Source organism: Cervus canadensis, chromosome 6 (genome assembly GCF_019320065.1).
Source record: "Cervus canadensis isolate Bull #8, Minnesota chromosome 6, ASM1932006v1, whole genome shotgun sequence".
Lineage (NCBI taxonomy): Eukaryota > Metazoa > Chordata > Mammalia > Artiodactyla > Cervidae > Cervus > Cervus canadensis.
In genome coordinates this window covers 50,354,582-50,370,347 of record NC_057391.1, presented here as the reverse complement: position 1 = coordinate 50,370,347, position 15,766 = coordinate 50,354,582, and the positions used below count along the sequence as shown (strand labels likewise).

Sequence of the window (15,766 nt, the reverse complement as noted above, 5' to 3'; positions counted from 1 at the left end):
GGCAACTCAACCTGATTCTGTTGAAGTGTAGTTTTAACCTTTGTTAGAACAGGTCTAGAATAGCCCTTACTCTATGGGTAGAATAGCCCTCATCCTAAAACATAAAATTTTCTGGGGTCTCCACTAATGCCCAAGGTGCTCAGCAAGGTCTTTCCACCTTGGCTGGTTGAAATTCTCTCAGCACCATGTGACCTTCAGAATCTCCTGTTGACTTAAAGGTCCTAGTAGCTGTTCTCTGAAAAAAGACCTGTCCTGCACATGTGGAATTCACTAATCAGTTGAAGGAGCTGACAACCCCTGTGGAAACTCTTAAAGCTCTTTCTCTAAATGGCTCCCTCCTTTCTAGTACCCCCAATTCCGGCTGTTTCAGCAGCCATGCATGTCAATCACTGTTTCCACCATCTCAACACATCTCTTGTTTCTGTGTCGGCTCCACTTCCCTGAGCTGTACTTTAGAAAGTCAGAGAAGCTCACCTCCTGGGTTTTCCTTTTCTTCGGGATTACAGCCCTCACCAAAAATCAATCCAGTTAAAAACTGAGCAGAAGACCTGAATAAATATTTTCCCCCCAAAAAGACATTACAGATGCTCAACAGACACATGAAAAGATACACACCACCACTCATCATCAGGGAAATGCAAATCAAAACCACAGTGAGTTATCACGCCATACCTGTTAGGGTACCTATTATCAAAAAGACAAGAAATAACAAGTATTATCAGAGATGTGGATAAAAAGGAAACCTGTGCACTGTTGGTGAATGTAAACAGGCACACTATGGAAAACAGTATGGAGGTTCCTGAAGAAATTAAGAGGAGAACTACCATATGATCCACCAATCCTACTGCTCAGTCTTTATCCAAAGAAAACAAAAACACTAATTCAAAAATATATATTCACCCTTATGTTCACTGCAGCATTATTTACAACAGCCAAGTTATGGAAGAAAACCTAAGTGTCCACTGATAGATAAATGAACAAAGAAACAGTGGTATACATGTATACATAATTTACCAGCATATCACTTAGTGTATATATATATTTATTTATTGTTGTGTATATATAATTTACCATCATATCACCAGGAAAGCCCCTACCAGCATATCACTTAGTATATATATATATTTTTTATTTATTTTTGTGTATATATAATTTACCATCATATCACCAGGAAAGCCCCTACCATCATATCACTTAGTGTGTGTATATATATACACACACACATATATATTTTATTTATTGTTTATGTCTCCCACAACTACAACACAAACTTTATGAAAGCAGACTTTTTTTTTTTTTACTATTTTGTTTCCTGCTTTAAGCCCAGAGTTCTAAAAGAATCCTTGCCTAACAACAGGCACTTACTAATATTTGTTAAATGAATGAATCATTATATGAATATTAAAGAAGGACACAATATACAATATTTCAACTAGACCAAAACAAACAAAAATTATTTATAGGAAAAAAGGATCAAAAGAACATGTTTATAAGGTTTTTGTAATTAATATTACCTGCTTTTAAAATTTTAAAAATGATCTTTTTAAAAAAGACAATGCACTTAGATTACATATCAAACAAGAATAAATGCATATAAGCAAAAAAGAACTAAAACATCTTTCTGACTAGTGATTTAATCTGTGACAAATTTATTATTTACATCAATTTAAGACCATAAATATTTGCTAACATAGCACTGTGGGAGATACAAAGATGAATGGATAAGATATGGTTGTTGCCCATCAGGGGACCTATGTCTATTGGGGAAGACAGACATACACAGTAAAAAAAAATATGGTACAAGCAAACTGTGCTAATTGCTATACTGGAAGTAATAGGTAAAATGGGGGAAAATAAACACTGGAAAGAACACAGTAAACGGGGGTGGCCTAATTATGGTCTTGAAAACTGTCTCTGAATATGCAGAGGGAAAAAGGAAGTCAAAACCAAGGCAGAGATGGAAGACTGTATTACAGACCTATTACAGGACAGCACGAACTGCGAAACACCTATCAGGTAAGGGGCACATGGCAAGGCTATCTTCCAGGGCCAGACATATAAGCTAAATGTGTCATACAGTAGGACCTAACACAGGATGTGGTGGGCCATATTGTGAAATCAAAGAAACTGAAGGTATTCACATGAAAATTTCTATAAAATTTTATAAAAAGCATTGTGTTAGTCCCAATAATAGAGATACTGTGTAACAGAAAGGAAGACAGAGAAGATAAGCTGGAAACAAGTTAGGAAGTGTTTAGACTTGATCCTGTAAGCAATATTTTAAAAGGAACATTTTTTAAAGTAAAGTAAGCACACACTTCAGAGAGGCTAGAAAGTACATCTTAAAAAATAAATTACTTTGAAAACCACCCACACCACCACTCACAACATTATGAAAGGCATTTTGGTGTGTTCCCTCACTCTCTCTTCCAAGATAAGGTTTGTGTGTGGGTGTGTGTGCATGTATGTGTTTGTATGTTTGGTTATGTTTGTGACACTGTGTAACTATACTTTTTTAAAATTCCACTAAGACTCTATCAAATGTTTTTATTTATGTGAATAAATAAAATTTATCAAATTCACTTATTCTCCTCAACCATTTTTAATAGGAGCATAACCATTGAAATTTTATTCTGTTCTGTTTGGGTTTTAATTTAGACTAGGAGGTAAGGAAAATTACTAAGCTTTTTGTTTTTTATCTTAAATAGCAAAATCTTTTTTCTTTTCATTTCTTCTGAGATGTCTTCTACTACTTCTAACAGGAACAAATCTTTCATGCCACATGAATTAATTTCTATTTTGTTCTAGTCTTTTAATCATTCCATTTTTTTCTTTTCATTTAACCATTTACTCATCTGTAATGTGCTAATGACTGCTATGAGCTGAGGCTTTAAATTTGAGCAATTACACTAATATAATTTCTTAAATAGTCCTCCTGCTCATTTGTGATGCCCTTATCATGTGTTTGTACTATAACTGAAATAAAAACTTGATTATGATTCTAAATTTTTAAAAATATAAATGACAGTAACAAAAAACTTATTATTAAATGTATGTAACAGTTTTATATTTGGAACTCAACGGATGAACAGGTGCAATCCAAAACAGCCAATAATTACAGGTCCAAAATATGAAGTTTTTTAATCTGCCACTATCACTCCAAAGCCTTTTCATCTCTTTAAATTATCACAAAGATTAAACACATGTACCCTCAGCTATACATTCAAATAGCAAACACAGTGCAATACTGGCATCCCAGAACCATGTCCTGTAAAACTGAGTTTCTCCAGCTGGGTTTTAGTTATAGTCCCTCACTGTTCTTTGTCTTCATCCAGGAAAGCAACTGTCTGAGCAAAATCCAAATTCTTCATATTGCATTGCCAATGGTGGAATACAACTTCCCACTTACTTAAAAAAAAAAAAAAGATATTAAACAGCTACAGAGAACTTATATTATTTAAATAAAGCAAAACTAAGCTGCATATCTACCCAAATAGGTTGAAATTTTAGACAATTCACAACATTTCACGTCTCACTTCAGGAGTCAAGTATCCCAAAACGTCCGTTTGTCAATTCCTATCTGTCTTCAACTGGTGGCAATTTGGTAGCCTTATATATGGAGACTAAAGCAAGAAAGCAATCAGCCAAGCATGGTCCTTCCCTTCTGCTAAACTTGCCTGCTGACTCACACCTTCTCTACAGTACATTAGTAAATAATTTTGCATAATCTTTTCCACAGCAGAGGCTCATCACATCTTTTCTTTAAAAATCTGATTAGGGACTCCCTGGCAGCCCAATGGTTAATACTCTGTGCTTCTACATATAGATGACTAATAAACATATGAAAAAAATGCTCAACATCACTTATTATTAGAGACATGCAAATCTAAACTACAATGAGGTATCACCTCACACCAGTCAGAAAGGACACCATCAAAAAATCTACAAACAATAGATGCTGGAAAGGGTATGGAGAAAAGGGAACCCCCTTGCACTGTTGGTGTGAATGTAAACCAATACAGCCACTACGGAGAACAGTACGGTGATGTTAAAAAACTAGGTAAAACTACCATATAACCCAGCAATCCCACTACTAGGCACATACCCTGAGAAATCCATAATTCTAAAAGACACATGTAACCCAATGTTCACTGCAGCTCAATTTACAATAGCCAGGACATGGAAGCAACCTAGATGTCTGCTGACAGATGAATGGATGAAGAAGTTGTGGTACACATATGGAACATTACTCAACCATAGACAGGAATGAATCTGAGTCAGGGCTAGTGAGGTAGATGGACCTAGAGCCTGTTATACACAGTGAAGTAAGTTAGAAAAACAAATACATTAATGCATATACATGGAAGCTAGAAAAATGGTACCGATGAACATATCTGCAGGGCAGGAACAGAGACTCAAACACAGATTTATGGACACAGTGGGGGAAGAAGAGGGTGGGACAAATTCTGAGAGCAGCACTGAAACATATACATTCCCATACGTAAAATAGCTAATGGGAAGCTTCTGTACAACAGAGGGAGCTCAATCTGACGCTCTGTGACAACCTGAAGGGATAGGGTGGGAGGGAGGGAGGTTTAAGAGAGAGGGGACATGTGTACACCTATGGCTGATTCACGGTGATGTATGGCAGAAACCAACCCAACACTGTAAAGCAACTATCCTCCAAATTAAAAAAAAAGATTCTGCACTTCCACCGCAAGGGGCATGGATTCCATCCCTGGTCGGGGTACTAAGATCCCAAATGCAGGGTGACGAGGCCAAAAAGAAAAAGGATAAAAACCTGACTAGGCTTCAACAGAAAATAAAGCTATCAACTTCTCAGATTGTAAATTTAAGAAGACACACAATTTTAACAAATTACACAGATGAGTTTTTCCTTTTATGATGGGGAGAGAAAGATAAGAGACAGGAAAAAAAGTAAAAGAGGAGGGGGGAAAAGAAAAGAATAAGAACAAAACAATAAAAAAGGTAGGGAGAATGGAGAAAAATTGAGGGAGACAAACAAGGAGGTTCCAAATTAGTTGTTATAAATACCTTGTACTATACTAATATAAGAACTGTGAGGAAATTATTTCTCTTCACAAATTACTGGAAATTATCTCATCTTATTTTATATGAAATGATCTACATTTATAAAACAGAAGTCTAAAGAAGTAAATGTAATAATTGGCCAATACAAATATTCTGGGGCCACAGAAAGTCTGACTGAAGAAATGACTAGAAGAAGTGAGGAACTGGTGATTATAAAAATTAAGAAGTGGAGAATAGACATCCAACATTACTTATCCTGAGGGAAATCAACCAGAGCAGGATAGAGGGCAAGGAATAGCTCTGGGAAGAGTGATAAACAGATGTTACAGGCCGACTGCAGAGGTAAGACTGGGAGAAAAAAGAAAATGATGAAAGAAACTGAGAATGAAAGCCCAGACATAAATGAGCTAGAAGCAAAAAGATGTAACAAGAAGGTAATATAGAGAGAAAACTGTAAATACTTACACGCTGTGTTAAGACCTGCTCTTTCACATAACAAAAGTGTGACCCTAACATACTGGACCCATGAGAGCTGGACCATAAAGAAAGCTGAGCACTGAAGATTTGATGCTTTCGAACTGTGGTGCTGCAGAACTCTTGAGAGTCCCTTGGACAGCAGGGAGATCAAACCGGTCAATCCTAAAGGAAATTAACCCTGAATATTCATTGGAAGGACTGATGCTGAAGCTAGAGCTCCAATACTTTGGTGACCTGATGTAAACAGTCCACTCACTGGAAGAGACTCTGATGCTGGGCAAGACTGAAGGCAACAGGAGAAGGGGATGACAGAAGATGAGATGTTTAGATAGCATCACTGACTCAGTGGACATGAATCTGAGCAAACTCTGGGAGAGAGCAGATGACAGAGGAGAGTGGCACGCTTCAGCCCATGGGGTGGCAAAGAGTCAAGACACAACTTAGTGACCAAACAACAACAACAAATTCAAGTCCATACCCAAAGATTTCCTTATCATTATGGCATACATGATATACAGAATGAAAGCTAAAGTGGTTACACACATACTGCGTGAAACCCTCCAGAGAGGAAGAGCATAAAAACAAGACTGCAGCCCCCAGAAAAGAGGCACCCAACACTGGGACTGGATAAGCATGATGAACCACAGCTAGGAACAAAGAGAGTTTTCTTAATATTTGGAGGTTCCTCAGATCCATCTTACATAGGAGAAACTGTTTTGGAATTCTCTGTTTAAAACAAAACAAAACAAAACTCTAAAAATCCCCAAGCAATCAACAGTCAATAAAAACTTCATTACTCTGCAAGGGAGAAAAAAAAGTGATCAGAAAGATTTTTTAAAGAATTGAGATAGACATAAAAACTTAAGTGTCTAGTAAATCTTGCATTCCCTGGAAATGTTCTTCAAGAAAGACACATCACCCCAGAATTAAGCCTTAAGAATCACAGCTACGTGCACAGGTTGCTGATATGCCAGACCTTCCCTCATGCGGATAAATACCTTCAGGCTGTACTAATCTGACGTGCCATCATTTCCAGAGGTTAAAAATAAAGAAGTGGGCAGTGACACCACAAAGTCATTTTTTTCTCCTCCCCAATAAGAAATTTAACAAATCTATATTAAGAGCACTTAATACTTCCTCACAATAAAACATAATATAATATACATACACATACATATGTGTATATATATACATGTACCTATTTATGTGCACATATTACCACACTGAGGAAAAAGAGAATATGTTGGTGAGTTTCAGAAAAATGTTTCATGCTTCATGCTAAAAAACACCAACTTGAGATTATACAAACCAATCTGAATTCTGATAAAATGATTTAATTTTGGTAATGCTGTCTATATTAATACTAAATTAGACATTCAAAAAGGTCATCTCTAAACAGAAATTTAAAATGAGTTAATACTTTCATACTGCTGAAAATGGTTTATCAAGAAAACAAGATTTTTAATGATAAAAATATTAAAACTTGCCGTTTTTATTTACAACTTCTACACCTAGTAATTTATAACTTAAAACATGACATGAGAGGTAGACGGTGGAAGGTGGGAGGAGGAAGAGGAGGAAAACGGCACCAGACCTCTGACTGAAGTCTAAAGAAGTTTGGCACATAGCTGTTGAGTCAGCTCCTATATGATGCATGTGTTCACTGCACTTGGGAAATATTTCTGAGAGATACAGTCCCTGGCTTCATGGTGCTAATATTCTAACAAAGGAAACTATGAAGTTATTTGATTATTTTACTACAACTGTAATGCCTGGTAACTAGAACTAGAACCTAAGAGGAGAGCAATTATGGACCTGATTTACCTTAAATATTCAGGAAAGATTACTTCCTTCTGGAATTATTGAGTTGAGTTCTGAAGGATAAATAGATATGTACCAAGCAGGTGTTAGAGTTGGGAAAACAGTGGAGCAGTGAGCCTTTTAAAGCATCAGTAGGGTCATGTCACCCCTCTGCTAAGGGCCTTCCATCTCACTCAGAGGGAAAACCTAAGTCTTAGTGCTTACTAGGCCTGCAAGGCCCTACACAAATCTGCACCCCCTCTATCTCTGACCTCACTTGCACACCCTGAGGCACTATCAACACTTGGCCTGCTTGGGGTGGCATTCTCACAACATGTATTTGCTGCTCCCTCAGCCTGGAAAACTTCCTTCAAATATGGTTCCTTCTATTACAGTACAGTAATTCAGTAATTAGAATCAGGAAGTAATCCAAATTCTCTGTGTAAACTGATTACGTGTTAAACTGAAAAGCTCTTTGAATTTTATTGTGGTTAAAAAATAACAGGCACCATATACTGAGTACTTACCATGTGCCAGATTCATACTCAGTGCTTCACATGGATTATCTTATTTAATCTTCATACAGTACTAGCAGGTAAACACTACTGCTGTTTTCATTTTACTGATTAAGGAGAAAACTTCAAAAGGTTATATGACTTAAGTGGCAAACCAAGGCAACTAGTTTCAGAATATCATATAATGATTTATACCACCGCACTGGACTGCCTCTTTGTGATTCTGATTATTTTCACTTTAAAACTGTTAAATATGTAGGATTTTAAAGGTACAAGTTATTCTATTTTGTAAGTTTTTATGCCCGGCAGAGCAATTTTCTAACCATCTTAAAGAGAAAATTAATTTAGGATAGTACAATTACCTCATTTGTTCAAAAATATGTTAAAGAAAAAAGTGACAACTGACACATTGTGCTTTATAATTACAAATACATAAAATAGTTACGTCTTAAATGTGTGCCATAACAAGACCCACACAAGTATTTAACCAGTTATGATGAAGCTCAAAGCAATACTTAGACAAATACCTAAAGTAATGAAAGACTGGTCCATAGAGGATGAAGACAAGCAAAGACTGCAGAGAAAAAGAGTCGAAACAAATGCAACTTCATCTCTGAGTTTTTAGAAACCCATGTCCTACCGTTAAGTATCTATCAACATATAAAACAAAAACACTACCTCAAATGCTCCTACTGCCTTTGACCCTTCAAAATTACAATTAGAGAAACAATCTTTCTACTTCTAGTCAATATAGTTCATTTGTCAGTTGCTTAAAAAAATTAAAACATCTATAATTAGATCATGGTGATTGAAAACTCTGCAAATACACTAAAACCACTGAACTGTATGCTTAAAACAGACGAACTTAACAGTATGCAAATTATCTCATTAAAGCTATTTAAAAATCAGAATAAAATTAGAATCTACACAAGAAATGCTCAATAATTACTTTACTATAAAATTAATTTTAAATGGAGAATATTAAATAGTTTATAGACAAAACTGGGCACAAAACAAGGCCATGCTCCCTTGAGCTCTTAAATTGCTCACCTTTTGCTTGTAACTTTTACAGCAAAGTTTCTTGAATTTAGTGTTACAACATATTCCTGAGATATTTTACAAGTAATTGGTTACTAAAGGATAAAGTACCAAAGTATAAGAAAGATAATACTTGTAGACAATTTGGGGCTTGTTTTTAAATCTACTCTGGCAGCTTCTGTCTTTTAATTGGTGTATTTAGAATATTCACATTTAAAGTGACCTATACAGTTGAATTAATATGTACCATATTTGTAACTGTTTACTATTTATTGCCCTTTTCTTTTTTTTTTTTCTTTTTTTGGTCTTCTCCACTTTCTCCCTTCTTTGGTTCTTCTTTCGAGTATTTTATATGATTCTATTTCCTATACTCTCTTGGTGTATCAATTATACTTCCTTTGTAAATCTATTTACTGGTTACCCTAGGTAACCTTTATGACTACTCTAAGTTCACTTCCAAGTAACACTATATACCACTTGAGTTAGTGCAAGTACATTTTAAGAGTATTCCCTGTTCCTCCCTTCTGTCCCTTATAACATTATTGTCATTCATTACATTTACCCACAGCTATAATCACCAAACACATTATTTTGAACTATTAGTCATTAAATCAATCAAGGAAAAATACAATATTTTATTTAAACTTGATTTATTACTTCTCACTCTTCCTATCTTTATGCAGACCTGAGTGTGTGGTCTATATCACGTTCCTTCTCCTTCAAGGACTTCTTTTTAGCATTTCTTAAAAAGCAGATCCTCTCATTTTTGTTGGTCTGAGAAAGCTTTTATTTCTCCTTCACTTTTGAAGGATAATTCCACTGGATACAGAATTCCAATTTTCTTCTTTCAGTGCTAAATATTTTACTCTACTCTATTGGTTGCTTGCTTATTTGGTTTCTGAAGAGAAGTCTGATGTAATGATGCAATTCTTACTTTTGTTCCTCTGTAGGTAAGGTGGTTATTTTCCTCTGACTTCTTTCAAGATATCCTCTTTGTATTTAATTTTCTGCAGTTTGAACATAATATGCTTAGGTGTAGATATTAGGTGTGATAGCTCAGTTGGTAAAGAATCCACCTGTGATGCAGGAGACCCCGGTTTGATTCCTGGGTTGGGAAGATCCGCTGGAGAAGGGATAGGCTACCCACTCCGTTATTCTTGGGCTTCCCTTGTGGCTCAGCTGGTAAAGAATCCACCTACAATCTGGAAGACCTGGGTTCGATCCCTGAGTTGGGAAGAACCACCGGAGAAGGGAACGGCTATCCAGTATTCTGGTCTGGAGAATTCCATGGAGGGTACAGTCCATGGGATCACAGAGTTGGACATGACTAAGGGACTTTCACTTTCATTAGGTGTAGATATTTTTGTTACTTATCTGGCTTGGTACTCTGAGCTTCCTGGATCTGTGGTATGGTATCTGTCATTAACTGGGAAAATTCTGCTGTTAAAAAGTTCATATATTTTTTTCTGTTCCTTTTTTTCTTTCTTCTTCTGGTATTCCAACTACCTGTTACACTTTCCATAATCATCCCACAATCTCAGATATTCTGTTACATCTTTTTTTAATTCTTTCTTCCACCTTGCATCTTGGTTTTTTTTTTTTTTTTGCATCTTGGTTTTGGAAATTTCTATTTACGTATCTTCACACTCACTGATTCTTTCCTCAGTCATGTCCAGTCAGTCTACTGATGGACCCATCAAAGGCATTCTCCATTTCTGTTACAGTATTTTTGACTTCTAGCATTTCCTTTTGGTTCTTTCTTTGAGTTTCCACCTCTCTGCTTACATTACCCATATGTTCTTGCATGCTGTTCACTTTTTCCATTAGCACCCTTAGCATATTAATCTAGTGTTTTTAAATTCAGTCTGATAATCCCCAAATCTGTATCATGTGAGAGTCTGATTCTGATGCTTGGTTTACCTCTTCAGATTGTGGCTTTTGCCTTTTAGTATGCCTTACAATTTTTTGTTGAAAGACAGACATGATGATGTTGGTGAAAGTAATTGAGACAGCTCTTTACTGTGAGGTTTTATGTGCATCTGGCTAGAGGTTAGACTGCATTAATTTGCCACTGCTGTGGTGTCTGAAGCTAAAATTTTCTCTAACATACTTGTTTTTGTCTCCCGTGTTGTCGTGTTTACGAGTACCTATAATAATGTACTTATTAAATAAGGTCTGAGGCTTACAGTTGTTTTAGCTTTAATCCCATTATTATACAGAAGCACTACTGATGTGGTAAAATTGCGGGGGGGATTCTATTGTCCTATGATTAGATCTCAGGTCTTTTAGTGGGCTTGAGTGGGGTTATTTCCGTCCCCCACATGGAAGACTAGAGGGGGCTAGAGTTGGGTATTTTCTTTCCCTCTGGTCAATTAACCTTTAGTAAGTGGCTCAGTGGTAAAGAATCCACCTGCCAATGCAGGACTCATGGGCTCAATCCCTGGATTAGGTAGATCCCCTGGAGAAGGAAATAGCAACCCACTCAGTCTTCTTGCCTGGGAAATCCCATGGACAGAGGAGTCTGGCGGGCTACAGTCCATGGGGTCACAAAAGAGGTGGACACAACTTAGCGACTAAACAACAACAAAGTCTCAGGTTGTTAGCTCTGGTAAAAGTTTCCCTTGAGGCAGGTCTTGTTAAAGAGAACAGAGAGCTCTGGATGTATTTCAAAATAGCTACTCTTCCCCTTCTTTTATTCTTGTTGTGACAACAGGAATGAAGACTTTCAAACTCTTTATGTGTTAGACCAGAAACCAAAAGTCAACAGACTTTATCATCATCACTGGGAGCTGAGGTAAGACTATAACTGAAACATAACACTCATTAGCATTCTATTATGATTTGCATATAATCCTGGTTTTACCCAAGGTAGAATTATAAGACAATTAATACCTAACTACTGTCCATTCTTTGTCAATGTAAGACAGTGAAGATTTAAAATGGTTATCTATATTCCTTCCACAGTTTTCTCAGGTAGCAGTGGTATACAGGGTCTACAAACTACTGCCCAAGGGCCAAATCCTGCCAGCAGGGAGATAAATTTGGCCATACCCATTCATTTATATATTGTTGATGGCACTTTCCTAATACAGTGGCAGGGTAATGTAGTTGCAACAGAGATTCTAGGTACTACAAAGTAAAAAATATTTAGTATTTGGCCCTTGGGAGCAAAACCTTGCTGACTCCTGTATTATACATCTCAAATTTTCTTGCACACGTGGTCCCTGGCATTGTGTCTGTGGGTGTTTGTGTCTTTTAATTGTCAACCAGGGCTGAGTACGACGATGACTAAGCACTATCTGTTTCATTTTTATTCATCAATTCATCACTGAAACTAAAGATTTTGACTTAGTGGAAATCTTTTGCAACACACAGTAAACGATGCTATAGCAGAATTATATTCAAATATTATGAAAACTAAAATAAAGGAGCTACTAACACTTCCTAAGGTACTCAAGAATTGAGAATACTAAAGCTCTGCCACAGAGAAGACTTGGGCTTAATATTTTATTAGACGATATCCCCTGTAAGCCAGTGACTCTCTAACCTCAGTATCTATCACCTGAAAGGTTACTAAAACAGATTGCTGGTCATGCCCCCAGAGTTTGTTACAGTAAATATGAGGTAGAGCCCCCAAATTTACAGCTCTACCAAGTCCCCAGGTGATGCTAGTATAACCACAATTTGACAATCACTGTTCTAACACACCAAGTTCAATTCAGTCAGTCGTGTCCGACTCTTTGTGACCCCATGAACCGCAGCACGCCAGGCTTCCCTGTCTATCACCAACTACCTAAGCTTGCTTAAACTCATGTCCACAGAGTTGGTGATGCCATCCAACCATCTCATCCTCTGTTGACCCCTTTTCCTCCTGCTTTCAATCTTTCCCAGATTCAGGGTCTTTTCCAGTGAGTCAGATCTTCGCACCAGGTAGCCAAATTAACAGAGTTTCAGCTTCAGCATCAGTCCTTCCAATGAATATTCAGGACTGATTTCCTTTAGGATGGACTGGTTGGATCTGGCAGTCTAAGGAACTCTCAAGAGTCCTCAACACTACAGTTCAAAAGCATCAAGTCTTTGGCACTCAGCTTTCTTTATAGTCCAACTCTCACATCCATACATGACTACTAGAAAAACCATAGCTTTGACTAGACAGACCTTTGTCAGCAAAGTAATACCTCTGCTTTTTAATACGCTGTCTAGGTTGGTTATAACTTTTCCTCCAAAGAGCAAGCGTCTTTTAATTTCATGGCTGCAGTCACCATCTGCAGTGATTTTGGAGCCCAAGAAAATAGTCTGTCACTGTTTCGTTTCCTCATCTATTTTCCATGAAGTGATGGGACCGGATGCCATGATTTTTGTTTTTTGAATGTTGAGTTTTAACCCAGCTTTTTCACTCTCCTCTTTCACTTTCATCAAGATGCTCTTTACTTCCTCTTTGCGTTCTGCCATAAGAGTGGTGTCATCTGCACATGTGAGGTTCTTGATATTTCTCCTGGCAATCTTGATTCCAGCTTGTGCTTCATCCAGCCCAGCATTTCGCATGATGTACACTGAATATAAGTTAAATAAGCAGGGTGATGATATACAGCCTTGATGTACTCCTTTCCCAATCTGGAACCAGTCTGTTCATGTGTGGTTCTAACTGTGGCTCCATGACCTGCATACAGGTTTCTCAAAGGCAGGTCAGGTGGCCTGGTATTCCCATCTCTTTTAAGAATTTTCCACAATTTGTTGTGATCCACAGTCAAAGGCTTTGGCATAGTCAATAAAGCAGATATTTTTCTGGAACTCTCTTGCTTTTTCTATGACCCAACGGATGTTGGCAATTTGATCTTTGGTTCCTCTGCCTTTTCTAAAACCAGCTTGAATATCTGGAAGTTCTTGGTTCCTGTACTGTTGAAGTCTCGCTTGGAGAATTTTGAGCATTACTTTGCTAGCGTGTGAGATGAGCACAATTGTGCAGTAGTTTGAACATTCTTTGGTGTTGCCTTCCCTTGGGATTGGGATGAAAACTGACCTTTTCCAGTCCTGCGGCCACTGCTGAGTTTTCCAAATTTGCTGGCATATTGACTGCAGCACTTTAACAGCATCATCTTTGAGGATTTGAAACAGCTCAACTGGAATTCCATCACCTCCACTAGCTTCGTCCGTAGTGATGCTTTCTAAGACCCAGTTGACTTCACAATCCAAGATGTCTGGCTCTGAGTGAGTGATCACACCATCGTGGTTATCTCGGTCATTAAGATCTTTATTGTATAGTTCTTCTGTGTATTCTTGCCACCTCTTCTTAATGTCTTCTACTTCTGTTAGGTTCCTACCATTTCTGTCCTTTATTGTGTCCATCTTTGCATGAAATGTTCCCTTGGTATCTAATCTTCCTGAAGAGATCTCTAGTCTTTCCCATTCTATTGTTTTCCTCTATTTCTTTGCATTGATCACTTTGGAAGGCTTTCTTGTCTCTCCTTTCTATTCTTTGGAACTCTGCATTAAGATCAATCTATCTTTCCTTTTCTCCTTTGCCTTTTGCTTCTCTTCTCTTCTCTGCTCAACAAACCAAGTAGCATCATATAAATGCAAGTTTAAAGCTTAAGGGGTCTTAAGATGATAATGATAACCCTATATGCAAAACAGAAAAAGAGACACAGATGTACAGAACAGACTTTTGGACTCTGTGGGAGAAGGTGAGGGTGGGATGTTCTGAGAGAATAGCATTGAAACAAGTACACGATCAAGGGTGAAACAGATTATCAGCCCAGGTTGGATGCACGAGACAAGTGCTCAGGGCTGGTGCACTGGGAAGACCCAGAGGGATGGGATGGAGAGGGAGGCGGGAGGGGGCATCAGGAAGGGGAACACATGTAAATCCATGGCTGATTCATGTCAATGTATGGCAAAAACCACTACAATATTGTAAAGTAATTAGCCTCCAACTAATAAAAATAAATGGAAAAAAAAAAAAAAGATAAACTAGTTGCTGTACCTCTCTGAAAGAATATCAGACCAAATAAACAAAAAAGGTTCTATGTCAGATAAACAGGCTCAGCAGAGTATCCTGTTTATGAATTGCAAACACTTCAGGTCCTCATTATTATTTTCCTATTTTGGTCATTCCCTCCTTTATTTCCAGTTAAATCTACCTCCCTCAGTTACTTGCCCTCACTCACAGGTTTCCTTTGCTGTCTTTGGGTTTTAGCTATGACTCAGCAAGTTACTTTAGCTTTGGGTCTTGGCCTCTACAATAAGCTGGTCAAATCTTTCACCAGGACCAAACTTAAAAGAAGCTATCTCCAGGGAGATAGCTTTAATGTCAAGGGGGTCTCCAAAAGTCCAAGTTGATCTCTTGAGAACTAAGCTGGGACACAGCTGATCAGTCCAGAAAACCCTAACTAAATGCAGTTGACCTCTGAACAATGCAGAGGTCAAGGATGCCTACCCCTGTGCAATCAAAAACCTGAGTAAATGTTTACAGTCACCCTAAGTATCTGTGCTTCTATATCCACGGATTCAAACAACCATGGGGTGTAGTACCATATCATGTATTTATTGAAAAAATTCCACATGAATGTAGACCTGCCCAGTTTATACCCAAGTTGTTCAAGGGTCAATTCTACTACGTACACTGATCCATGAAAGGCTGCTTAACTATGCAGTAGTCACCTGCTCCCTATTTTCTGTTAAATAATTTTATTTATTTATTTTTGGCTGTGCTGTCTTCATTGCTGCTCAGGCTTTTCTTCAGTTGTGGTGAGCAGAAGCTACTCTCCAGTTGCAGTGCACAGGATTCTCATTGAGGTGTCTTCTCTTGTTGCAGAGAAGGCTCTACGGTGTGAGGGCTTCAGCAGTTGTAGCTCCTGGGCTCTAGAGAACAGGCTCAACAGTTG

At 37.6% G+C, this 15,766-nt stretch overlaps 1 protein-coding gene across 2 annotated transcripts in view; it reads right to left on the bottom strand.

Moving 5' to 3' along the window:
• RFX7 (regulatory factor X7) overlaps nt 1-15,766 on the bottom strand; it is a 141,072-nt gene that overhangs the window by 112,969 nt on the left and 12,337 nt on the right. The window lies entirely within an intron of this gene.